This window comes from Amblyomma mixtum, chromosome 2, assembly GCF_055824585.1.
Source record: "Amblyomma mixtum isolate Tamu chromosome 2, ASM5582458v1, whole genome shotgun sequence".
NCBI classification, from domain to species: domain Eukaryota; kingdom Metazoa; phylum Arthropoda; class Arachnida; order Ixodida; family Ixodidae; genus Amblyomma; species Amblyomma mixtum.
In genome coordinates, this window is record NC_143013.1 from 108,535,765 (window position 1) to 108,562,220 (window position 26,456).

The 26,456-nt window shown below is 46.9% G+C and overlaps 1 protein-coding gene and 1 long non-coding RNA gene across 2 annotated transcripts in view; both read right to left on the bottom strand.

Annotated features, from left to right (window-relative positions):
• LOC149360518 (polyubiquitin-A-like) overlaps positions 1-26,456 on the bottom strand; it is a 35,639-nt gene that overhangs the window by 2,528 nt on the left and 6,655 nt on the right. The window lies entirely within an intron of this gene.
• Positions 152-25,197, bottom strand: LOC149360519 (uncharacterized). Its single transcript, XR_016288842.1, has 3 exons — positions 25,077-25,197; positions 16,769-16,881; positions 152-328 (listed from the first exon to the last, which is right to left on the bottom strand). It is a non-coding gene; the product is annotated as an uncharacterized LOC149360519 (long non-coding RNA).

A 26,456-nucleotide genomic window follows, 5' to 3' on the forward strand; every position in this document is an offset into this window, starting at 1 on the left:
GTAGCCATACCGTCTTGGATTGCCAGCCGTGACTTTTTCTGTCGTGTTGCTAGGCTTTGGCTTCCAGCGTAATGATCTTGTCCTTGAGGGTATTCACAAAAATCCGCACATGGTTGGGGACAAGCTGCACGCGGTGAATGGTCGAGCTATTTTCAGTGTTGTAGCGTGGCAAGATGTGACCATCATCGAACTGTTTGTTAGCAAAGGTGAGGCGCTGATGCTCAGCTGAGAGGGACAAGTGGTCTCAGCCTTGGTGTCCTCGATCGTGTCGCTGGGCTATTCTTCAAAGGACAGGGTTGAGCCCGAAATCTTGATACTGGCTGGTGTGCTGAAAAAAAAGGGCGTGGTTAGCACCCAAGCGAGGATGGCGCCTGAGCGTAGCAGTTTTCATTCGCAGCGTGACAGGAACCTGTGTGGAAGAGTTCAGTAGCACGGAAAAGCTGGATATTGAGTTGAGTCGAGTTGTTGTATGCTACAGGTGGGATTAGCCTTGCTTATTCTGTCGGAAATTGCTCCACCGTAGCGTCACTTATATGTTAATAATAACAATGTTAATAGGCTGCCTATCACAGCCATTTCAGTATGTTCATATGAATGTATTTATATCTCTTAATCCTTTACGGCCGAAATAAAGCTGTTAAATACAAAAAGAAATTGATATCCAGAGACCAGCATCTTTAGGAGGAGCATAGCGCAACAAGATCAGAAAATTAAGGTTTTGTCGATTTTTCATCTGATTTTTTTTGCATGACTCTAAATTAAATTACCGAGACTGGGTGGGTGCTCATTGCGTTGTCGAGTGGTTTATTTTCAAATTTTATTTGTTGTCAACTGCTCTGAAACAGCGTTTGTCTTATTTATACCCTTCCCTATTCTTAGAGAAAAACAAAAACGATTTCCTTTATTTTACACGGTGCATGAGAGGAAGTGGCGCGAGTAAAGCGTACGCAGTTTGCATATATCTTTCCGACCTACTAGCACACGTAAAACAGGCGAAGGGCCGTTAACACATGCTGATGAAGTGGTAAATGTCAGAACTATTGCATTTACAGAACAACTTTCTGGCTAAATTAAAGACTAGTAGCCTCTAAATTTGATGATTCCATTTAGAATCACTGGGCCGGAAAGGGTCAAGAGCAAATAATTTCAGGAGTCACGCAGAGAAGCATTTTAGGCCCCACATAATTCAGTTAGCATATTAACGATATTGTTCACATTTTCTCAGACGCCAAGTTCATTATGTATACGATAATGATACGAACACCCTGGTCTCACCACGTTCTGAAGCTTAGGGAAGCACTAAAGCGCTAACCGCAGGAGGCGATAATTCGCGATGGCATCGCGCGACGAGCTGAGGGCCGCCGAACGACTGCCGCTCATCGCGTGTCGCCCAGTTTCTGGGTTTGCAGAAAATTTCGCCCATCGCCCGGATGTGCCGTGCGAGACGAGCCAATGACGGTAGGTCTTGCGGGTGCTCAACTTCCGATCCGTTTTGCGGGCGAAGGTCTTTTTTTTTTTTTGCGAACAACGTTTTTAGATCCCTTTCAGTTTGAAAGCTGCGGTGCGCGGATTGTCGCCTTTCCGTTTCCTTCCGTGCGGTGGCGCTCGCCACGCTGTTTGCCTGACCAGCGTGGCCCTTCGCGTCTACGCCATGGTCGCCGCCGCCTGATTTGGAGCAGCCAGCAGATATCAGCATGGAAGATATCAGCTGTCCTGTGCCAGTTGTTGGCAGTGACGCTTATCTTACAGTACACAAAAGCTTCAAGCAAGGGTGCTTAAAGCATCCCACCAAAAAGATGCTAGAGTTTACCAACATTGTAAACAAAGCAATCCCGATTTCTTTGAAGGAAGGTCCCGTTTTTGAAAGGGACGTTTTTTGGGAGCTGCTAGACGAGCTTGAATTGCAAAACCTTGTTCGGCTTGGATGTGCAGAGCATATGGCCACTTTTACATGCCAAGTGCTGCATTTTGTCATAGTGGCACGCATCCACTTCTAGGCGAGAGACGTGAACCGTCGGCTAGAGAACAGAGAAATATTGTCATTGCAAATACAAAAGCTCGCCTTCAAGTAGCCATTCCCTCCGTGCTTCCGACTTAGTGTGTCTGCATTTAATGCTTGTCTGTGTTCAATGAAATTAACATTCTAAAAATGAAAGTGCAGTACGCTGCTCCTGTCTGTGCTATCATTGCAAATAAAAAGCTCTTCTATAGTTATTCCCTCCCTGCATCCAGCTAAGTGTGTCTGCATTTATACTTGTGTTCTCTGAAATTGGAATTCTAAAGAACGTGCAAAATGCTGCTCGCATGTGCGGTGCTTCGTTGATAATATAGCGCGGAATTTCGTGACTGATCTAGAAGCGGAACATCGCTAGTTTTACCCTTTCATTAATGTTTCGTGCATTCTCCCGAAGAAATATTGATAGCTCTACTCCAACATACGCATATCATCAGCGCTAAACGTCGCAAACGTGATGCGATAAAGCGCAATGCAAACGATTGGTTTTTTGCGAACTGGCATCAGCCTGCTCTTTATCTCACCCTTACTAGCCAGGTGAAACATTTCTTTAACCATGAGGCTGAAGTTTCAACGTGACAGCTCCAAAAGTACAGCAAATTTGAGTTCGACGTGTTCGCTCCCAATGTTATCGCGGATGAGAACAGGCTGTCACAGCAACTGCCAAGCGCGAGCGCTCCGGCGCCTCCGGGCCGACAGCGACAGCAGCGCCGCGTGGTGAGTGGAAGCGGACGGGGGCCGCTTTCTCGGGCGCGGCGCGGGGGAGCTTGCAAACTGAAAGGGATCTAAAAACGTTGTTTGCGAAAGCAATACTGCTTGCACTTTGCGGGGTACCCACCATCGTGCCGCGGCGGTGACCGCCATTGACCTTCATCTGACCTTGAGCTGTTGAACGCTAAACATACTTGTCTTCATAGCTTATCGTTAAATGGAGGGAACCAGGGGTCACCTTCATTTGACCTTGATTGCATTAGATTGGATTACATTAGATTGGATTGGATAAGAGTGGATTGGATAGGAGTGGATTGGATTGGATTCGAATGGATTGGATTGGAATGGATGGATTGGATTGGAGTGGAATGAATTGGATTGCATTGGATTGCATTGGATTGCATTATATTGGTTTGGATTAGATTGGATTACAATGGATTAGATTGGACTGGATTGGATTAGATTGGATTAGATTGCACTGGATTGGACTGGACTGGATTGTAGTGGATTGGATTGTAGTGGATTGGATTGTATTGGATTAGATTGCATTGCATTGGATTAGATTACAATACATTACAGTAGATTAAATTGCATTGGATTGGATTGGATTTCATTGGATTGCGAAGGTCGTTTTTTTTTTTCAGCGGAGCAGCAGCCGACGTACTCCTCACCATGACAGGTTCTGAACATAGCGAGTTTCCGTCAAGGAGGATGTTTCCGTCGGCGTTCCATGGTGGACAACGACGCTGGGGAGGCCGGCAGCAGACGGAAAAAGGGCGCGCTCATGGAGGAAGGAAAAAATGCGCGCGCTTTTCTATGCCACGTGACTTTGCGTATTATACAAAAATAAAATTATTGCCCACATATATTTTTGTCCATGCTTTTATTGTGTTTTATCTTGTATGGAGCCTCAGGAACGTTGTTCTACGCGTTAATTAACGCAAAATGACTGAACGCCGAAGTGGCAACCCTGAAAACTCGCCGCTCTGACGCTGAGTCCCGTCGCTTCGTGCGGTTTGCCCCAGCGGTGGGCGACGGCGTCGTCATCACACGACGCATCGCGAACGAATATCGCCTCATGCGGTTACCACTTAAAACGAACATTTTTTGCGTAAATTAGGCTCTTCAGTTATTAAGAATCAAGTAAATTTAGCACTAACAAAACAAAGCCCGTCGTTCTTCGATCAAAAAGAAACCAAATATCCTTACAGGGCAATATAATAATTGGATCTGAACGATTGACGTAGCACATAGTGTAAAGATGCTAGGGGTATATTTTCTTCCACACAACCGCAGGTTGCTAACATAAACACTTTCTTAAGTGAATTAAGTTGCGCAACAGCATAACACCAGTTTTAAACCGTAATCCATCTACCAAATAGGGTACATTTGATGGTCTATAATGCCATATTTTCCTCTACCTAATCTACTCTCATCTAGTCTGGAGAACAACAGAAACACTCATTGAGGCTCCTAAGATAACAGAAGAAAATATTGCGGATTTTCGAAAACATAGGATTCATAGCACCTGCACCACTTATTTTTTAATCGTTTAATGTGCTAAAAGCAAAAAATATGTTCAGCCAGAAGCTGTGCAGCGAGTAGCGTTTAAGCATCCGACGCCAGACTGTGATTTTCACTGAAAGGGCAAACTTTTGCCCTAACGTTCTGATCTACCGCACTCAGAACCAGAACGGTGGAAAGTTCCCAAATGCCTTACAACTTGTGGCCAGCAAACATTTCAAAACAATCTCCCACCAACACGGAAGTACAGCCTTTTTCAAAAGTAACCAGGCTTCATGGTTTGCTTCTCATTCGTATAGCAGAGCCCTAACGTCTTCCCTAAAGATCAAAAAGTTCTTAAAAGGGGAAGACAGGGGTTCCCTTTGTCACACAGAGATTTACAGCTTCAGGACTAGCATAACAGCTTTAATATACGACTGAGAAGCAAACCGTGCAGTGTGACTAATTTTGGCAGAGACTGTACATATAAAAGCAGGCATAGATATTTTTACCTTCATCCTCTCAGTTTTGTATTAATATTTTAAAGGGATAGCGTTTAGGCTGTCTTGCAAAAACCACTCGGTTTCTCCGTAACGATATTCCATGGCTGGTAAAGAGGGCCGTGACGTCATCAGCACAAGAAAATTAAAAAATATGACGACTACAATGTTCGAGTACGCTCCATTCGATGAATAATACTAACTGGACCCACTCTCTTATCTTAATCCACCCACTAATTCCCACTGATGCACCGTAATCCATTTTCTGGTGTTGGACTGCTTTCAAACTTGGAAGTCTTTTGGAATATTGGGGAGTGTATCTTGGTTAAGAAGGTCCCATTTTTTTGTTTGAGTCAGCTTTTGGTCAAATTTTGTAATCATTTCACCACGCAAGATTTCGACTGACTGTATAAGTTCCATAGTAAGTTATACACTGCTGTCTAATTCGTAAGCCTGCAATATGTGTATTAAAATAGTGTTAAACGATATTATTCAGTACAGTGTATTTTTCGATAATGCACATCTTATTTCTGTGATACTCGCCTGTAAATGATCATTGCGTCATGGTGTTTCTATCTGTTGCTGTGCGTGGCGCAAGAGGGCCGCGGAACACTCAAGCCGTAGACGTACGGGTTTTCCTTCGTTCTCCGTCTACATACGGTGGAAAATTTTGTGTGTGTATATATATGGTTTGGTTTGGTTTATTGGGGTTTAACGCCCCAAAGCAACTCAGGCTATGAGGGACGCCGTAGTGAAGGGCTCCGGAAATTTCGACCACCTGGGGTTCTTTAACGTGCACTGACATCGTACAGTACACGAGCCTCTAGAATTTCTCCATCGAAATTCAGCCGCCGCGGCCGGGATCGAACGGGCGTCTTTCGGGTCAGCAGCCGAGCGCCGTAACCACTGAGCTACCGCGGCGGGGGTGTATATATATATATATATATATATATATATATATATATATATATATATATATATATATGCTTGCCGCCGATGTGGGTCAGTGCAATGACACGGGACAGGAAGGCAAGAAGTGACAGACATAGCGCCAATAACTGGCCCAACAATCTTCCCTTTTGCAGTTGACTTCCAGTTGTATAGCATTTGACACACGTCGTAGGGCTGCAGCGTGTAAACTGCAAAATTACACCAGCCTATTTCCGTGCACCCACGAGGTACATGCGATCTTCCGCCTTGTGCAAAAGCACGTTACGTGCGTGTTGAGGCTGTCCTTGCAGTGAATGGTGTTCTCCCGTCAAAGTTGAATTCGCGCCGCATCTCTGCTGGCGTGTGGCGAAGGGTGAGCGCCGGTGATCGGCTCGCTAACCTGAAACCGCCGGGATTTGAGGGGAACGCGGTTTTCAAATTCCCCAAGATTGCAAAAAAAATCGATACATATATCTTGCTACTCTGCTTTTTATAGCAGTCAGTGGGGCAGTGCGCGGACTTGTTCAAGCGTTGGTTCTGCTGGGAGGCGAGGATTAAGAAGCACGGCGACCCCGTTCTCTTATTCGCACCTTTGGTACCTTGACGAGGGCCTTAGTAACGTGAGTTTGGAAGTGACCGTATCCGGCGTTCTGCATGAAGGAAAGTTTATGAAATAACATTCTCAAACACAGAGCAACCGCATAATTTTACGGAGTGTAGTGTAGCAGCCTCGCTCGCTCCCTGTGGTGAACTGCGTGGGTGAAAGGCAAGGACGATCGAGAGGCGTGAAGCTCGCTCGCAGCCCGAACGGAATGGCGGAAATGGCTCCTTGTCATTCCTCGGCCCCTCCGTTCCGACATATGCGCCTCTTTCCACGCCGACCCCCAGTGTGCTCAAGCCGCTGTGGTGAAGACCTACACACGCCTTCGACTCCGCTTCTACTGGCACGGAATGTACAGGCGCCCAAATCTTTAACTGGCGTGCGCGAGCGGCGACTTTTCTGTGCGTCAGCGCCATATGACGGGGCGAAATAGGAAACAGGATGAGGCTAAGCGCATGCTCACAAAGCACGCTCGGCTGGGGCCGTCGTCTGCCAGGCTGTTCCTTCTTAAGGACGTCACCCCTTATTATCGCGTTTCGACGAGCAGGCATCGTGAGTGGACGAATGGTTTTGTTCGCATTTTACGTTCCGAAGAGCAGCGTTGCAGCAACCAAGCTAGGAAATAAAACTGAAAGATAGGCCGAACACTCTCAAACATGTGATAAGCCGGAGAACATATATCGTTCATGTGTTACTTGCTGACGCGAAAGCTTTTTTTCATCTGCACGAAGGGCGCTTATCAACACTCTGCGTGCTTTATGCCTCAGCGTGGCGACGAAACTAAAAGGCCGCTGTGAAAGTGAAGTGAAGCTGCTCTGCAGCCGTACTCGCAGCAGTTCGGAACAGTTATCAAGATGCCACTCCGTGTATGTCAAGCGACAAGACTCGAATTATAGAGAGGTCATTGGGTGGCTCATCGCAGAAGGAGATGCTAAAGCAACTGGAGTGGCTGGGACTTCAGTGGGCAGAATCATACGTGCCTACTGGGACAAAGGTCGGATCGAAGATGCTCCTCGCTACCTCACCAGGAAAACAAAAGAAGAAGACTTGCAGATTGTTGCCTGAGCTAGTGATAACCCTTTCATAACGATAATGACCCATGTTCTCCATTCATAATGATAACGACCCATGTTCTCCGGCTTATCGCATGATTGGGCGTGTTCAGCATATCTTTCAGTTTTATTTCCTCGCTTGGTTGCTACAGCGCTGTTCTTTGGAACGTAAAATGCGAGCAAAACCATTTGTCTACTCACGCTGCCTGCTCGTCGAAACGCGATAAGAAGGGGTGACGTCCTTAAGAAGGAACAGCCTAGCAGACGACGGCCCCAGCTGAGCGGGCTTTGTGAGCATGCGCTTAGCCTCATCCTATTTCCAACTTCGCTCCGTCATATGGCGCTGACGAACAGAAAAGTCGCCGCTCGCGCACGCCAGCTAAAGATTTGGGGGTGGCGCTGCAAGCAGCCGTCTCGAACAGACGCACGTTCGCATCGCTCCGACTTTTTCAAGCTTTTTGGCCCGGACGTTTTTGGGCTAGGCTCCCAAAAATGAATGGGCCACCGCCATCGTGTTCCTCGTCACCTGTGGACGACGGTTTCAACGCTTCCGCGTCAACGACTACCCCAGGAAACCATCCGGATGCATCGGATACGCCTACCGCCGAAGCCGCCAACATGGCTTCGCAGCAGCCTCGGCAAGACGCCGCGGTAACATCGCTTTGCAGCGGCACAGATAACGCAGCGGCCGAACCTGACGCCGTGCTCGGCGCCGACGAGAGCATGGCGGATGACGAAGCCATTCAAGTGGTTGCGACGATACCTGTCTCCAACCCATTCTCTGTTCTTTCCACGGGAAACAAGCCGGGAAGCGCCCCTTCCGAGGTAGGATCTTGCACTTTTCCGTTTTCGAAATTTGCCAAGCAACCTAGGATGGGGTCAGGCACCTCGCGGATGGCCCAAGAAAGCACTCGCTTTGAGAACAAACGACACGGCGTAAAACATGCCCGCTCGCCGATAGCTATAAATGCTCGCTTCACGGATGCGCATTATCGATCGCTAGGCTGTGCCTCAGCGCCCATAGTCACCCCAATGGGCAGAATCGATCACTTGGCTGATAATGAACATACTGAAGAAGATGATTGGCAGCCTGTTAGGCGAAAGAACAAGGCCGCAGCCGCCGATCCAATCAGTGTTAAATACAGTGTGATAATTAAGCTAACCTCACCTGGACAACTAGGGACACTCCCCGCACACTGGCTGCACGAAGCTGTTGCCAATGAGCTTCGAAAAATTCATTTTCACTCTGGCTTTCAAGTACGGCCTCTTGAACGCAGCAATCAGTTTGCTGTCGACATATCGCATATGCATGCCAGAGACCATCTAATTGGACTGCAGTCTCTCCTAATTTCTGGAAAGGAGACACCTATCCAAGCTTATGAAACCATACGCCCCGGCCAGATCCGTGGGGTCATTTATCGTGCCAACGGGTTAACAAGCGAACAGCTCATGGCAAACCTCACGTGCTACTCGTGCAGGATAATAAACGCCAGGCCTATGGGCAAGAACGGAGCAGCTCTAATCACGTTTGAGGGCTCCAGACTTCCCCGAAAAATTCATCTGTACAGCATACTCCTCCCGGTGACACCTTATCACCCGAAGTCTATCATATGCGAGACCTGTCACAAAATCGGACACAGGGCAATTTCGTGTCCACTAGTCGACCAACGTCGATGCTCGTACTGCGGTCGCCTTGCACATGGAAACTTCGAGGTTTGTCCGACGGAACCACTTTGCCGCAATTGCAGAGGTCCCCACGTAGCCACGGACCCAAAGTGCCCTGCTCGGCGGCAGGCCACAAAAACATTGAGGAATGGCATTTTCCGTCGTATCCGAGTATCGCGACGAAAAGAACGCAAACAACAAGCCGAGATTCTAAGTGGTAACCAAACGGTGTCGACGTCGGTGCACAAGAGCCCTGTCAATACGCAGCAATCAGCCTCGGAGTCAGTTGTGCTTGTTAATCAGGACTTCCCTCCACTACAAAGTCAGCCGAAGCAGAAGACACGAGACAGCGAACATAAATCTAAACGGCAAGGCGCGCACAAGCCCTCCACACAATCTGAGAGCAATAGTGAAAGGAATGCCACCTCATCTCTAGCCGCAGTTTTTGAGCATACTGCGACGGCACCAAAGCAAGCGCGCATTCATCGGGTTTACGCTGAAACACTCCGTGATACGCAACGCGGCGCGCAAACGAATCTTGCAAAAGATAGTTCGCGTGCGCTACACTTAGATGAAAACCAGCTCACGCGCATTATCGAATTGGTCACTGCCGAGGTGATCAAGCGTATGCTCCCACTCTTGGGAATGTCACAGGTTTCTCCGAATCAAGAGCCCGAAATTGGGCACACATCATCTTCACTCCCGCGTACCTTCCAGTTTAATAATGGCAGGAATTAGCGCGAAACCACATGACATTTTTGCTTCGGACTCTCCTATATGGTTCTTGCAATGGAACTGCCGGGGAATCCGTCGCAAACAAGCGGAACTTCAGAGGAGACTGTCCATCACGCCAACGCCTCCTCTAGCTATCCTGCTTCAGGAGACTGGCCTTAATAACCCCAATTTAATAGGGTACAAACCTTACTGCACCCCTTCCATAGAGCACCGGCGTCCCGGGCCAGGATCGCGATCTGCGCCTCCAATGGCCAATGGGCAGGCATGCGTTCTTGTTCTGTCGCGCACGGCCCACACTGAACTAGATACTTCCGCGTGGTGCACGCAGACGCAGGAGGTAGCGGGAGTACGCCTTAGCTTAGATGGCGACCAACAAGCCTTAGTTTTTTCAATTTATGCGCGATCATTCGGTACTACGACATATCGAGTGGATATGTCTTTTGTAGAACACTTCTTAAGGATATATCCCCAGGATCGCGTTGTAGTCGGGGGTGATTTTAACGCCATGCACAGCAGCTGGGGATATCATCACTCAGATGCTAGGGGAAGGCACCTTTGGCAGCAAATTGTCAGAGCTAAACTAACCATAGCCAACGACCTCACGCTACCTACTCGCCTTGGCCAGCACAAAGGTCAACAAGACACTTCCCCAGACTTGACACTAGTGTCTCATCCCAGTGAGATCCTATGGTCGAGGGCTGATGATGTCATGGGCAGTGATCATTATCCCGTGGTGGTCTCATGGGCTCCTCGAGGGCGAAAGTCATTACAGCGGCAACAACGCCGTCGAATAGAGGAGCATGTCTCGTGGGACGATTTTCGTAGAATGCTCGGTACGGTGAACGTTCCCACAGGGTTAGACGATCTCATTACTCAGATCAGCGATGCCAAGAAGAAAGCTACAACGAAGCTTTCCGTCAAGTTTGATGCCCCAAAGCCGAACTCCCACCTTTTGAGTCTGTGGAATCGTAGGCTTCGTGCTCTCAAGGCGTATCGCCGATCAGGCCGGACACCCCATCGGAGGCGTGCTCTCACTCGCATCAGTCAAGAAGTTGAGAAGTATACTCTGCAGCTCGCTCTCCAAGACTGGCAGCTGCTGTGCCACTCACTCAATGGAGCAGCTAACTTATCGAAGGCCTGGCACATCTTTCGAGCCATCCTTGGACGCAAGAAGCCAATTTCCCCTGCCCAATGCATGGCCTTGAAGTTGAATGTCTCCCCGGCGAAGTTAGCTATACAAGCAGGGAAGGTATTTTTTCCCCAACCTGAAAATGCAGATGCCTTGCCTGTGGACCCCGTATCAGGTACATCAAACGATTACGACGTTCCCTTCACATTAGACGAACTGGAGGCAGCCCTGTATGACTCCAATCATAATAGCGCCCCAGGGCCGGATGATATACGCTACTCAACACTCCTGAACCTTCCCAAGTCACACAAAGTTGCCCTCTTGAAAGAGATGAACAAGTACTGGGCCAACGGTGATCTTCCTCTTGCCTGGAAGAAGTCAGTGGTAATACCGATTCCAAAACCTGGCAAGCCAAGTCGAACATTACAAGACCTCAGGCCAATATCGCTGACGTCCAACCTTTGTAAGGTCATGGAAGGTATGGCTCTAAGAAGACTTGAATGGTACTTAGACAAGTACAACGTCCTGTCTCCTATGCAAGTAGGTTTTCGTCGAGGGCTCTGTGCCCAAGACATTCTCAGAAGGCTTTATAACGACGTTCTCGCATACCCTAGCAGCGCACAGCTCCGAGTGGTTGTTGGGGTAGACGTCAAAAAGGCGTTCGATTCCGTGCCCCACTCGACCATACTTCGCCGGCTACAGGAAGTGGGGATAGGCGGCAACCTCTACCGCTTCGTGAAAGCCTTTCTTGCAGAAAGAACTTTCTCAGTAATGGTTGGAGATACTCAGGGTGAATGGCAACGTAACCAAACAGGTGTTCCCCAAGGCGCTGTCATATCACCGGCTCTTTTTAACATTGCTATGTCAGGTCTCCCGCCAATGCTGTCGTCGATACCCGGTCTTAATTTTGCCGTGTATGCGGACGATATAACGTTGTGGACTAATTCAGGGTCCCCTGCAGAGCAAGAACTAGCCCTACAAACAGGCCTTAATGCCGTCCATGAATACATCAAGAAGTGTGGAATGGAAACCTCTCCCGAAAAAACCGAGTATGTGGTTATCTTAAATGGTTCGCGAGTACGAGCCGAGGTCGAACGCAAACTTATCTCTCTTCATTTAGGGCACTCAGTTATCTGCCGGAAACCAACAATCCGTATACTCGGCATGCTTATTGACGAGGACGGAGGAGCCAAAAGCTGGCTTCGTAACACGATGCATAGCTGTCATCAGGCTTTACACCTTATGCGCCGCGTCTCTGCGCGTGGATGGGGAATCAAGGAGGTGGGGCTCCGTCAGATTACCCTGGCACTCATAACATCAAAAATCCTGTACGCATATTCGTACATGCGGCTTAACGCAACCCAACGCCTTCAGCTTGAGCGAATCAATCGCAAGGCGATGCGGCTGGTTACTGGTCTGCCGCAGTACTGCCCAGTAGTGAACCTACACGCTTGCAGCAAAATCAATGCCCTGCAGGATCTGGCAGAGCAGCAATCGCTAGCCCAGCGAGTCCGTCTCTCCACAACGGCGGCTGGCCGACAGATCCTGCGGGCATTAGGCTACAACGTTGACAACTTAGAGCCACTTTCGTCCGCTGCGCCGCCATGGGAACTGATCGACTTAGTAGACGGTATGCCATTACCAAAGAATATGAGTTCGGCTAATCCTCAAAGGCGCAAAGCTGCCGCCAAACGACACGAGAAGACATCATACAAGCTAGCCCAGGAAGGAGCCATCCAACTATACACAGACGCCGCTCAGTTTCAACACTGCGCCGCTATAGCTTGTCACGATTCTGTGTCAGATACCTCTGTAGTTCAACGGCTTTCCGAGGAACACACCGTCACCAATCTCGAACTCATTGCCATACGACTTGCCATTACTCGAATAGTAGAAAGGCAAGATCCGGCTCCTTGCACCTACCATGTCTACACAGATTCACAAGCAGCGTACACCGCCTGCCGCGCAGGGGGAGCTGACTATGCCGTTCTCAACACTATTCGAACAGAAGCCCGTCGCCTGCGAGAGGAGGGCTACACTGTCATTATCAAATGGATTCCTGCACACGAAGGAATCACCGGAAACGAAAAGGCACACCAGGCAGCGCGCGCAGCAGCTCTTTCCGCACCTTTGCCTGGATCCACATTCGTTTCCGCTTCTTGGCCCCCTAATGAAGTTGCGCACCCGTCGTCGCCCCATATGGATAGGGCGGAGACATGGCATCGCGCACAACGCTATCGTCGCAGCATACTACAGCACTTGGCTAACCCTGAACAACTATATCGCCGTCCACATAGCGCATTCCGGAGAGTGGAGGCAGTGCTCCTTCGCCGAGCCCAGACCGGCCAGCTTCTATCACCAGCGAAGTTGCATCTCATAAACCCGCGCTCATACCCGACTCCTCAGTGCCCGACGTGCCCTGCCAGAGGCACGGCCGAACATCTCCTGTGGAGCTGCCCTACCTTTGACGCAGTACGGGAGAGAGCACTCAAGTCCCTCGGCGGGCTTCGACCTGGAACCCTGCAGGAATGGGTCGATCCGCCATCGCACATCGGGCCATCAGACGCACTCCAGCTCTGGCGAACTTTTCTTTCCTACTTCAAGGAAGATGAAGGGCCAGGCCATCACTTCGCGGAGCCGACCTCGGGACGACACTACCTCGAGGAAGAAGCGGACACCGGTCCCCCACCCGCACTCCGACCTTCACCCCCACCCCCATCCTCACCCCCACCCTTAACCACTCCCCCACCCCAACCTCCATGAAGCACCTTAGTTCTGCCGCAAGGTATCGGCCTACTAAATGCAGAAATAAAGACGTTAAAAAAAAAAATTTGGGCGCCTGTACCGTTTTATCCGACAGTACGTTCGCTCGTGCCCGGAATGCCAACGCCACAAAACCCCTTCTCGCCGTTCCATTGCTCCGATGCAGCCCTTGCCTTGCCCCACGCGCCCATTCGACCGCGTTCGCATCGATCTCTACGGGTCCCTTCCCATCACTCGGACTGGACACCGCTGGGTCATAGTGGCAGTCGATCACCGTACCGCTACGTCGAAACCTCATCCTTGCCAACCGCGTCTGCGCAAGAGGTTGCGTCTTTCATCTTGCATCATCTCGTTCTACGCTATGGTTCCCCCAAGGACCTTCTGGGCGACTGTGGTCGTGTCTTCCTCTCAGACACCGTCGAAGCTCTACTTCGCCAATGCCGGATTGTTCACCGCTGTTAAGATCGGAGTACACGGGCCTGGGAAGAATTACTTCCAGACGTGAGTCACCGTCAAGCTAGGTGCTGCGAAAGCTGGCGACTGCGGCAGCACCGGTGGAAGCAGCGGCGACGGCGGCGTCGAGTGGCTGAGTCTACCCTCCGGTCGCCGGACGACGGAGTGGAGCTGCTAATTGAAAGACGGCTGTGTCCTCGACAGAGGTCTCGTGCTTCGGACATCCGGCGGGGGAGTACGAGGACGTTCGTTCACCTGCTGGGGGGCCACGAGTAGAAGATTTGCCACAGTGATCAAAGTGACCCATCAATGTTTGGTAACTCTGTCTCTACCCCTTCCCATCTCCCGAGCTGCGAGAGAGCTCAGCACCGCCCCGTGCCGAGGGGGGTACCACCAGCGTCCTCAACTGCCCATCCGATTGGACAGCGTTCTTAGAACTTTATTCCCCAGTAAGGGATCTGGGGAACACGAACCTTATTTAACGGGATGTTTTTTTTTTGTGACCAGAGCACTTTCATCTCGACTGTAATTATGTAAAATGAACCTTTTGTCCAGTTTCCTCATTAATGGAGTTCGCCATCGTCCTTCGGAGCCGGGACCTGCGGCCCTGAACTACCCACCAAACTGCAGGGCTCCTCCGTCCTCAACACCGCTCTACAACGGCCTACCACCGTCAAACGAATGGAATTACTGAACGTTTCAATCGCCCATTGACCGACATGATCGACATGTATGGTGCCTCTGACCACTGAAAGTGGGACCGCATTCTCCCTTTTGTGATATATGCTTGCAATACTGCTACACAGAGCACAACTGGCTTCTCTCCCTTCTTTCTTCGTTATTCAGATAGAGTCCATGCTTCAGTTACTCATCTTCTATTTAAGCAAATTATAATCAGAATACTTCTCATTTGGAGCATATTTTAATGACAACTGCTGATTTTGGATACTATAGAAAAGCTCAGGATTGTATAGATCGTCTTTTCCGCGCATACATCTGTCGCGAGTTTTCCTCAAGGCCACAATGTCTGGCTCGAGAGCTGACATGATAACGTACACAATGCGTACTATCAGCGCTGTGTGTCTTATCATACCGGCTCCACCGTGCTATGCCAATCGACGTGGAAACAAGGATTCTTTTCTTTTGTTGTGCGGCCTCCACATCCTTTACGGCTATAGTTGACATTTTAGATCCAAGCGAGATAGGGAGAGCTATCGGTGCAGTAAGCATTGAGCACCAATGCTTGGCTTCAGTTGCAACGAAAAGGTTTGAACGAGGCCGGGCCCTTCGCAGTGTTCAAGCAAAAGCGTGTGAACGCGCGTGTCTTTTTGCCTGCGCAAGTGCATGCGTGCCAGTTGGAAAGAAAAGACTGACGGGAAACCCAGACGGCGCACAGTGAATGACCTGTGCGATTTGGTAAGAAAATCTGTGCGGGACGTGTGGCTGAGCCATTTAACGACTGCTAACAAATTCAGGTAGTAAATATAGCTGTAAATTTTGATAGCAAGGAATCAACAGTCGTAGCAATGTCATGACAATTAATTTACCAAAATTGACTCCAATCCGAAACGCTAATAGTTCCATCATTCTTCGGTGCACAGATATATGAATAATCTCGCGCTGCGAGCATGTTTGCTGGAGCAGTACCCTCTCCCTAGTCGTCTCATCATCTGATATGCCTTGCCACTCAGTCGCCGCAATTGACGCTGTGTGCACTGTGAGTGCGGATCGAATGGTATTTTAATACGCCAGCGATCGCAAGTCTGTTAAGAGCGTTGACTCTTACTCAGCATGTTTAGAGATTTCGTGTGGTCTGCTACCACCCTGAGATCACAGCGCCATCTGTGGCAGCAACTAGAAAACAGCACATCTCGGATTGAGACTTGTAGCGCCATCTACAATAGCATCGTAGAACCAACCACCCAGTGGGGAACTGCTTTGGACTTTGTTTTCTCTGACTTCATTGGAAGGGGGGCGGAATTCGTCGTGGACCGAATAAGTTCCGTACCTAACTACTTCACTGATCACAGGACCGTGTTTTTGCTAATTAAGAAGAGCCGAGAAGAACAATGTGAATCCACAGATGACGACGAAAGTGTTACGGAAGAAGACAGTTCGTCTAACCAATCAAGTGAAGAATTTGATGTAGTGAAGATGTTAAGCGGTGAGTGATTTGTGTGATAGTTGGTTGCAGTATGGAGAAGTGAAATGTTCGTGAGTGTGCTTATCATATGCGGAAATAAAACTTCCATGTTTGTATTCCCGTTGGTGTACCTCCCTTTAATGGCATTCATATTAATTCTAATAAACCAAACAGCCGTCTCTCGTTACTTCAACGTCTTACAGAGGGTGGCGGCCCTTGTCTGAGTCGTCGTCAGCAAAGTTGACTATAAAGCTCGTATGAGCGTTATTAGAAACGGCTTTTGTTAACCAAGACCCCCAGTAACAAGCAATTTTTTCTGATTGCGAAACCTCGCACTAAGGAGGCTGAAACTATTTTGCGGAGTGAATTATTTGAAAATGTCCCGCCCACTTATTTTCCCCTTCACTGACAAGAAAGCTTGTTGCTGGTCGGTCCGCAGAAGCAGACACGCGGCCAAGTAAATTCGGAACGTTATTATAGCACACTTACGCCAGACTTGCGAACGTTATGAGCTTCAACTTCGTCAACGCGAAAGAGAGGCCATCAAAAGACTCCATTGTTGCACCTACCTCTTTCGCAGACGTCCGCAGCTTTGGCCGTACGCCTACACTGACGGCTGGTCGATGCTCTGCGCACGGCGTTATCAGAGGCCGTATCAACGATACCGTCCCGAAGGTTCTGACTGAGGGAAAACAAAAAGAACCCAAGTTCGCACTTAGCTTCATTATCGTCTTTAAACTATAAAGAGCCTCATAAAATATTTTTATCTTTGATTTCATCTGAAGTTGCTCTCAACAGTACGCTTTGTATATCTGCCTAGGGCGCAGCGCTGGCATCGAGGCACCCTATATCGGCCTCGTGTGTTGCGCCACCTGCAGTACGAAAAAAAAAGCAAGGAACACAGAAAATGTATACGGAAAGCCGAGGCGCTGCTTGCGGTCTGCGTCACTTCCAAAGTAGATTCGTAGACAATTTTGTCTCCATTTACATCTTCCGATTTCTTCGTCTTGGGGACGAGGAATACGCGTAAGGTTGGGAAAGTGGTCTACTGTGCGAGGAAACACATTCTGGATTGTGCGGTAGCCTTTGTATAATGTGAAGGATAATGAAGGTCATCACTGTAAAATACGCCACTTTTCTTCAAGCTGCCACTATCCATGAGCTCAAATTAGTCATTCCCATAAAATCGGCCCTCAATTCTCTGCGTGGCCTCTTGACCATTACAACTCCTGTTTGTGTCTTTGTTTATATTTTTCAAAGATGCATGAAGAGTTCATATGCCTTCTTGAAATTTTAAATTGCTAGCTTGTTGTGAGAATGTTTGTATGATCCATTGTTTCTTAGACACGAAGAGTTCAAAATATGTTTATAATGAAATTGCAATGTTGTCAGATGTCGTGTCATTGCAAAGTGTTTTTTGTGTATCCGAAATAAACCAGTGCTTTTAGAAGACTGGATTTATCACTCGTCGGGCGATACCATGGCTCGCGGACCAGTTCATTAGAAGATGGGGACTTTAGTTTATAGCCTCTCCGCCTGTGTCCACATTATACTCACATTATCTGAAGATATGTCACACGTAATACATATGCCCGGCCAGAGCGGTCATGATGTCTTGCATTCCAGGTTCGATTTACCGCATGTGCCATAGTCAAAACACTCCAAAGCCATTAGCAACTGTAGCATAGCTCATTTTGTAGCCCTCAATAACTGGGCTTCTTTTCACATATTTTCTTGCCAGGTTATCTCGAGCGCTTAGTAGAAACCAACTGGTAAATGTATCGCAATGAAGTGCCTCAACTGAGTCATCGTCTTATCCCTCTTCGGCGTGTGTACTCCAATAGCTATGCTCTATGGTATGACAGATAATTAAAACGGGAAAAAACATTTTCGAACTGCTACGCATTCATTAAAACCACCCATTGGACATCATACGAGACAGCTGCTTCAGCATATTGACGAGCACTGAAGTCTACTAAATCTACCTACTAATTCGAAACGCATCTGGAACATAAAACCTGGAAGCACCAATAAAATGTCGTTATTGAACCCACCGGCGATCCTGCTCTAGATCACCTTTGTGCTACTGTACTAAATGATACTTTCGTTAAGTCGTTTCCTTCTTCATCCAATTTTATCCAACCTCTCGATCTCCTACTGTGCGATCATTTCGCGATGGATCCAATCATGTTCGACTTGCAAGGCATCATACCGATTATCGAATTGAAACTAACGTCTTCGAGCAGAACTGATGGTATAAATGGCAAATTTATACGGAATGCTAAAGGGTATAGTTCTATCATCATGAAATGCATATTCTCGCAATCGTATCATCGTGGTGTGCTACTGAAGACTAAAAGACTGCTGTGGTCATAACATTACATAAAGCCGGAGCTAAATAGAATCCATCAAACCATCAAACCATTGACCCATATCTATGTGATCAATAGCATGCAATGGTACACATATCTACACATCTTGTTAATTTTCTGGAGGATAGCAATTTCTTTTAACAGGGCATGGCTTCAGAAAGTTTTTCTCTTGTTACATTCAGCTACTTTCCTCACGACTTGAGCTTCTATTTAGACTCCGCTTTTTCGTCTGACTGCATATTTCTTGACTGCTAAAGCATTCGATGAAGTTAATTCACTGATATTACATCAACTAAGTGTGCTGAACAATGACCTGCAGTTCTTATCTGGATCCGTGGATTTCTTTCTTGTCGTGTTGAATTTGACGGCATTAACGGCGCTGTTTCCTCTACTGTATCCCTTGGTTCCGGGGTTCCTCAAGAATCAGTACTTGGCCCCCTGAGCTTTATTTATTTTCTATATTGCCGAGAATTGCCGTTCTCCTCTGTAATGTACTCTGTATCCTGAGAGTAAAATAAATAAATAAATATCTCTTGCCAAGGAGTATGCCTGGAGGAGGGAGAGTGGAGGGCAAATGAAAAAGAAAGAGGGTGCTAACTGGGCCCCATCCTTCCCCGGCAGATTGAAAACTCGGCGCCTATGCCATGGGCTGCAACCCATCAAAACAGCGGAAAAAAAGGGCGGCCCTTGCAGCAAGTATACTGTATATGGCATATGGGAAAATAGCATATCCTAATTAGGCGATTTCTTTCGTGCTTTTATGTTAATTTCTCAGTGAAGTTTTTTAAGAATCTGCAGACACTCGCAAATGCCCACCGCACATCCTAAAGCTAAAAAAAAAGCCTATGAATGCATTTTGTTGGTCATAAATAAATAAGAGTCTGAAAGAAAAATAATGCGGATGTAATTAGCACAGACGACCTAATTGCTAATCTATTATGCTTAAGAGAAAAAGAAAGCTTTAGGATGTGCGATGGACCTTTCGAAATGTTGCATATTTTTAAAAAGCTTTTTAAGCTGAGAAATTACCACAAAAGCCCGTAAGCAATGAAGTGATTAGGATTTTTAAACTGAGAAATTACCACAAAAGCCCGTAAGAAATGAAGTGATTAGGATGTTATTTTGCCATATACGTGGTTTTCCGTTTTTATCTGTCCAGGTTGTAAAAAATCCTAGCGCAAACCACTGGTCTGTTTCTGCTTAAGAACAGACCCAGGGTAGGTTATGGTAGTCTGCGCGTTTCGATAAGTAGTCTAAAAACGGAACTTGCCACGATGTCAACGACTGGTTGTCCTCGTACGAGCGCGTCAGCGTCTACAACAAGTGGTACGATGCCCCCAAGCTCCATAACATCCTATTCCACATCACCGACGTGGATAATTTGTGGTTTCGAAATCCTGAGAGCGACTTGCCTACATGAGCTTTCTTCAATACCATTTTTCTCGAAGGTATTTGCCCGCCCTGCTGTGCGCAACCTGCGCGCCGAACAACGTCTCCGTGCTCGCGCTCAGTACCCAAACGAAATTTTGCGAGTTACACAGAATTCATAGTAAACTTGTGCAAGCGCGTCAACCCGTCATTACCGGAGGCAGAGAAAATTCAGAATATCGAGGCCATATCTGACGATGCGTTCCAGATATCACTCGCCAAGAATCTGCAAACATTCGTCAATGTAACACAACTTTGGCAAAGTTTCGTCGTCCTCAAGAAACTGCGGACTTGTATGCATCGTCTCGGTGTGCAGGACGCGTCGCTTCTTGCGCCGGCGTTTGGCGGTCTCGCTTCTGACCCGATGCCACGGATTCCCCAGAATTAGGGCTTTTATAACCGCGGATCAAATTAAGATCAACGCCACAGTTGCCATAAAAAGGAAGTGTTTGTAGAATAAAACTTCCTGCTTAAAGAATCGAAAGCTTTACTACCCTCTATAGGTTATTTTCATAATTATAAGTTAGCCTGTTTTCGATATTTAGAAGGGCTATTTGAGTTGAACTTAGCTCAACAAAACAATATTGTTTCGTTAAAAGGAACAGCCTTTCATTAAAAAAAATATGCTTAGTCGTACTTTTATAAATATTCCTAATAATACCGAAAATATAGGTTTTCTATAATTTCTAACGAAGCTTTAACGTCATCTGGTCGATGACGTTTATGTAAAACGACCACCCCTGCAACATTCATGCTGTCTGGAAAAAGTCCTGCAGCTAATGAACTATTACGCACATTCTGATGAGGACGAGATCTAAGGCCGGCAACGGTTATAAGTGCAGCCTTGATATTTTCACGTGACGGTGACAGCAGTCCGGAGAGAAGGAAGACCGCGAAAATGGCTTCTAAACAAAACTCTTCATTTGGGCTGATTTGCGCCCACAGTAGAATGAATTACTCGGCGGTAGCGTAGCAACAAACGTGCTTGGCGGTCGTCGAACAGAATTACCGTTGCTCTCGGCCATGCTCAATTGAAAGCTGTTAGCGAACTTTCGAGATAAGGCGTGCGAAGTTATTACAACGTTCTGGAACAACTTAGAACCGGCTCCGCCTTGATATGACCAATCGAGATAAATCTGGTCGCGTCTTGCATCACAAACAAAGCGATAAAGCGGCGTGCCGGCAGCTTTGAAGAATGAACAACCAAACACTACAAAGATTCGCGGCATTACTCCCCTCTCAAAGAAGCATCGACCCGATGCTTTAAAAGAATAAGGCGGCTAGAAACAAGTAAAACGGATTGTGCAAAAATTAACGCCGAGTGTGGAAATACAGCGTCACCTAGCGCTCATAATAGGGCTTTAGACAGACGACATGGATAACTATTGCAGAAGAGTAGCTTGTTGGGCGAGTTGTCCTGTGTCAAACTAAAGGCGCCAAAAACCACACACACAAACAAGACAAGAAAACGGGACAGAGCGCCACTCACAACTAGTTTATTTTTAACAAGTAAGAGGCTGTGGTACTAAGCATGGGCGACCTTTCATGAAATGTGCCGAAGGGGTTGTTTACGAAATACCCCTGTCGTGCGGTTGTTCCTATATTGGACAAACAGGGCGCTGCGTCAATGATCGAATTAGGGAACATGAACGAAACGTAGAACAAAATAAAGAGGGCCCAAATTTGCCGAAACATATCAGATTATGCCCTTCACGCTCTTGTCGGCCATGCTTCTCATCAGTGCGGATTCTTGCCAGAAGCAGCAATATCAAAGCCAGAGAGCTGATCGAAGCGTTCTATATCAATAAGAAAGGAAGTTCGTGTGTCAGTGAAACATCTGTTGCTCTGTATCAGGCGGAAAAAAAGTGTTTAGAGCGTTCGTTATTTATTTATTTATTTATTTCTTTTACAGGTACTGCCAACCTTATGCAAGGTCTTGGGCAGGAGTGGGTGGCCGTGACCGTACAGAATATATGCACATGACAAGAAAGCGCACTTCAAGATAACAGATGGTCAACAGCGACAAATTCGCACGGTTCTTTGTACAGAGTTTGATTGTGACCGGGGGGGGGGGGGAAGAAAAAAAACAAAGAAAATGTGTCGAGAGCGTAAGAGGTGAACACGGGGCACAAGAACAGGTTCAGAGCAGGTTACCATACATTTCGTTGTTTACTCAGGAGTACGTCTGTGAACGCATCAAGAGTGGGGCATTCAACAGTTTGGGCATCCAGCACATTCCAGATACGTGTCGTCCTTGGGAAAAAAGAGTTCTTGAACACATTGGTTTTGCACGTGAAATCCTTAACCTTTCTGTTGTGGAATGATCGGGTCGCACGCGCATTTGCGGGTTGAATATATCGGTTTTTGTCTATTCGCGTTTTTTCGTTGTACAGTAAATAATAAAACTTTAATCTTTCACGATACCGGCGTGATTCCAGTGCTTCTAAGTTAGCAGTGCGTAAGAGACAGGTGGGGGACATGCGCCGACTATATCAGTTGTAAATGAACCTCGCTGATTTACGCTGAACGTTTTCTAGTTTCGTTATGTTTGTTGCTGTGAAAGGGTCCCATACGATGGCTGCGTATTGCAAAATCGGTCTAATATATGTCTTGTAGGCTAGTAGTTTTATTTCAGGTGGGGATTTTCCGAGGGTTCTTCTTAGATATCCCAGTCGCTGCATTGCTTTATTTTTAATGTAGTCTATGTGCTGGTTCCAACTAAGGTCAGGCGTGATTATGATTCCCAGGTACTTAAAACTTGACACGCTTGTTAGATAATGATCTCCGATTTGGTATTTAAAAGTTAGCGGTTCTTTCTTTCGCGTTACAGTCATTGCAACTGTTTTTTTGGTGTTGATAGCCATTTGCCACGTGGAACACCAGGTTTGTAATTTAGCGAGGGATGAGTTTAAGGTTACCTGGTCATGTGAAGTAGATATTGCGTGGTAGATTGTGCAGTCATCTGCAAAAGGCTTTATTTTTACTGGTATATCAGCAGTGATATCATTAATGAAAACCAAGAACAGGAGCGGTCCCAAAACTGAGCCCTGCGGGACGCCCGACTCAACTGGTGAAAAATTGGATAGCACATCGTCGATGCTGACGGCTTGGTATCTATAAGAAAGGTATGCTTCGATCCAGGCGAGGAACTTGTCATGCTTAAGAATTGGCTTTAATTTAAGGAGAAGTTTTTTGTGGGAGACGCGATCAAAGGCTTTTTCAAAGTCAAGGAAAATGATGTCAATTTGACCTTGCTTGTCAAGGACAGATGCAAGGTCATGAACTGTTTCTAGCAGTTGTGTTACAGTTGATAGTCCTTTGCGGAAACTATGTTGAGCGTCAGTAATAATCTGATTTTCTTCTACGAAAACTGAAACATGTTTGAATATGATGTGCTCAAGCATTTTAGCGCATGTACAAAATAGTGAAATGGGCCTGTATGACGCGAGAAGTGAGCTACTACCTGTCTTTGGTACGGGAATGATTTTACTGTATTTCCAGTCCTGTGGCAGTTGTGCGTACTGCAGGGACTTGTTAAAAATTGGGGCAAGGTATTTTGCACACCATTCGGCATAGCGTACGAGAAAAGCGCTTGGTATCATGTCGATTCCTGGCGATTTCTTAATGTCTAAGCTTAGTAGCAAAGATAGGACGCCTTCCTCGCTGACGGTCAAGTCTGGGATAGCCGGGATTTCTTCGAAACAAGTAACGTTGGGCACTGAGCTATTGTCTTGGGTGAATACAGAACAGAAATAGTTATTCAGCACTTCAGCGATTTCCGCTTTGTCCGTTACAGCGACCTCATTTCCGCAGATGCTAGGAGCAGTTTTCTTTACTGGTGCAATGTGACGCCAGAATTTAGCTGGGGACGATAGAAGAAAGTTTTTTAGTGAGACGCTTTGGTAATAATTTTTCGCTGTCTTAATTTTTTCGTTCAGTATTGCCCTCATGTTACAAAGTTTCACTGCGGTAGATGGGGAGGGGCGCTGCTTGTGTTGTTTCCTAGTTTTCTTTAGTTTCCTCTTCAAACATATGACTTCTTTTGTCAACCACGGATTGCTGTTTCCCTGTTTTTTGAGTTTACAAGGAACGTACTTCTTCATGCATGTCAGAACCAGGTCCTTAAAGAAGCACCATACACTGTCAATGACGTGTTCATTTGAAGCGCAAAGGGAGGCAAAGACAGAATATGAGCTCTCAAGTGTGTCTAAGATGTCAACATCGCTGGCACGCGTGAACACTGGAACTAGCCTCTCTTTTACAGGGGGTTTGTGAATGGACTTGATGTACAGTGATAAACACACAATTTTATGGTCTGAAATTCCTTCAACTACTTCAATGCGCGGGTTACGGCGAACGATTCCATTATTAGCGAGAAAAAGGTCAAGGATGGAACCCTGACCTGTTTGAATGCGGGGGGGTTCTTTTACCAGCTGGCTCATGCCGTGGAGTAGAATAAGATCAACGAAGGGTTCAGAGGAGCTAGAAAGAGCAACTGGAAAATCGCCGCTCCAGTCTATAGATGGAACGTTAAAATCACCAGCCAAAAGCAAACTGCACGAGTGGTTCCTGTATGCGCACAAGAACTCGTTTACTTTATCACAAAATGCACTGTCACAGTTCGGGGGACGGTAGAAACCCCCAATCACTATGTTCAAATCTTCAAGAAACAGCTTGGCTATTACACACTCAACTCCAGCAATATCAGGTAATCGCGACACACGTAAGAATTCTTGAAACATTATTGCCACTCCGCCACCACGTGAATCTCGATCTTTGCGCCGAATTTTATATCCAGGGGGCGTTATTTCTGAGTCGGTGATGTCGGGATCACTGATATGTAGTTTTGCTCCTTGCGCAGGCGCTGGCTAAGTGTATATATGTATCTGGGTACTGAAAAATAAACTAGTTTTGAGTGGCGCTCTGTCCCGTTTTCTTGTCTTGTGTGTGTGTGTGGTTTTTGGCGCCTTTAGTTTGACAATGAATCACCAACTAGCCCAGCAAGAAGTTCTCTTAGAGTTGTCCTGTGTACTTCTCCTGCTTGTGAACGCGTCCTTTCCGCTGGTTTTCCACTTACTTGACATGGACAACCTCCGATCGTACGCGGCGTCGCTGGGATGCAGTCATTTGGTCAGGGACGCCTTCGTAGTCCAGTTCGCCTAGCCGACAAAGAACCTTGTAAGGGCCGAAATAGCGGCGCAAAAGCTTTTCACTCAATCCGCGGCGGCGAATGGGCGTCCAGTCCCCGACTCGGTCTCCTGGCTTGAATTCTGCGTTGCGTCTTCGTAGGTTGCAGCGTCTGGCGTCGGTCCGCTGCTGGTCTTTGATCTGTAATAGGGCAAGTCTTCGAGCTGCTTCTGCGCGTTGAAGGTAGGCGACGACATCAAGTCAATTCAAATCATTCTTATTTACATCAGGACGATGTGGCTAGGCCCGGGCAAAAAAGTGAAAGCACAATACACTGGAAGCAACCCGGGCCCCCTTGTACAAAGCAAGATACTATGAATATGACAGAGCACGCTGGATAATTGATGTACGCTGCAGATTAGCTAGGAAAGAAGTAATACGAAGTCAACATTTAAAAGCGCGGTCACATCTGGTAACAAAAAAAAGAAAGAATACGCAGATAAAAAAAATTGGTAAGGCTATTTACACGTCATATTATGACAAAAAAATGTATTCATAAAACTTTAGCTAAGGAAAAAAAAATTTCGTACCTCAGCACAGATATCAAAGAAAGCACGAAGGTCACCGTATCAGGGCGTCACGAATTTCACGCGGGTTGCTGTTTTCCACAGATGTGCCTTAACTCAGGAGTTTATTTAATAAACGTGGAACAGCAAAGCGCTCCATCAACCGTCCGCATTTTGTGCGGGAGGAGGTAATGACCAAAATGATTGATTGCGAAGTTCATTTGTTGGAATGGTTGCTTTGAGGCAGGATAGTTCTAGAAATTAATTTTCGTGGTAATGGATACATTTTATATAACTCATTATTAAATTATATTCGTATATGTCATGAACTGGTGTGATGTGTAAGCGAGCAAACAATTCCTTTGTGTGCGGAAGGTAATCCACATTTGCTATGTGTCAGACAACCTTCTTTTGAAGCATGAATATTTTATTTCTGTTTGCCTGCGTTATATTTTCTCATATCAAGAATCAGTAGTTTAAGTGATGTAAAAACAATGTATTGTAAATTATCATTTTTATAAACGTCGGAAGAAAGTACAGAAATCTTGCTTGCACTCCTAGCCATTTTGCAAGAAGACATAGAACTGTACCAACGTGAGCGTCCAAGACCATATTCTTGTCGAAAAATACTCCAAGTGTTTTGGCGGTGTCTACAATTCCTATGACCGAATTTACAATGCTAAACAACTTCTGACATGATCCCCTTATTTCGTGCGTGGAAAATGGCAGTTTTTGCCTTTATCGTTATCTTCTTCGGTAAGGTT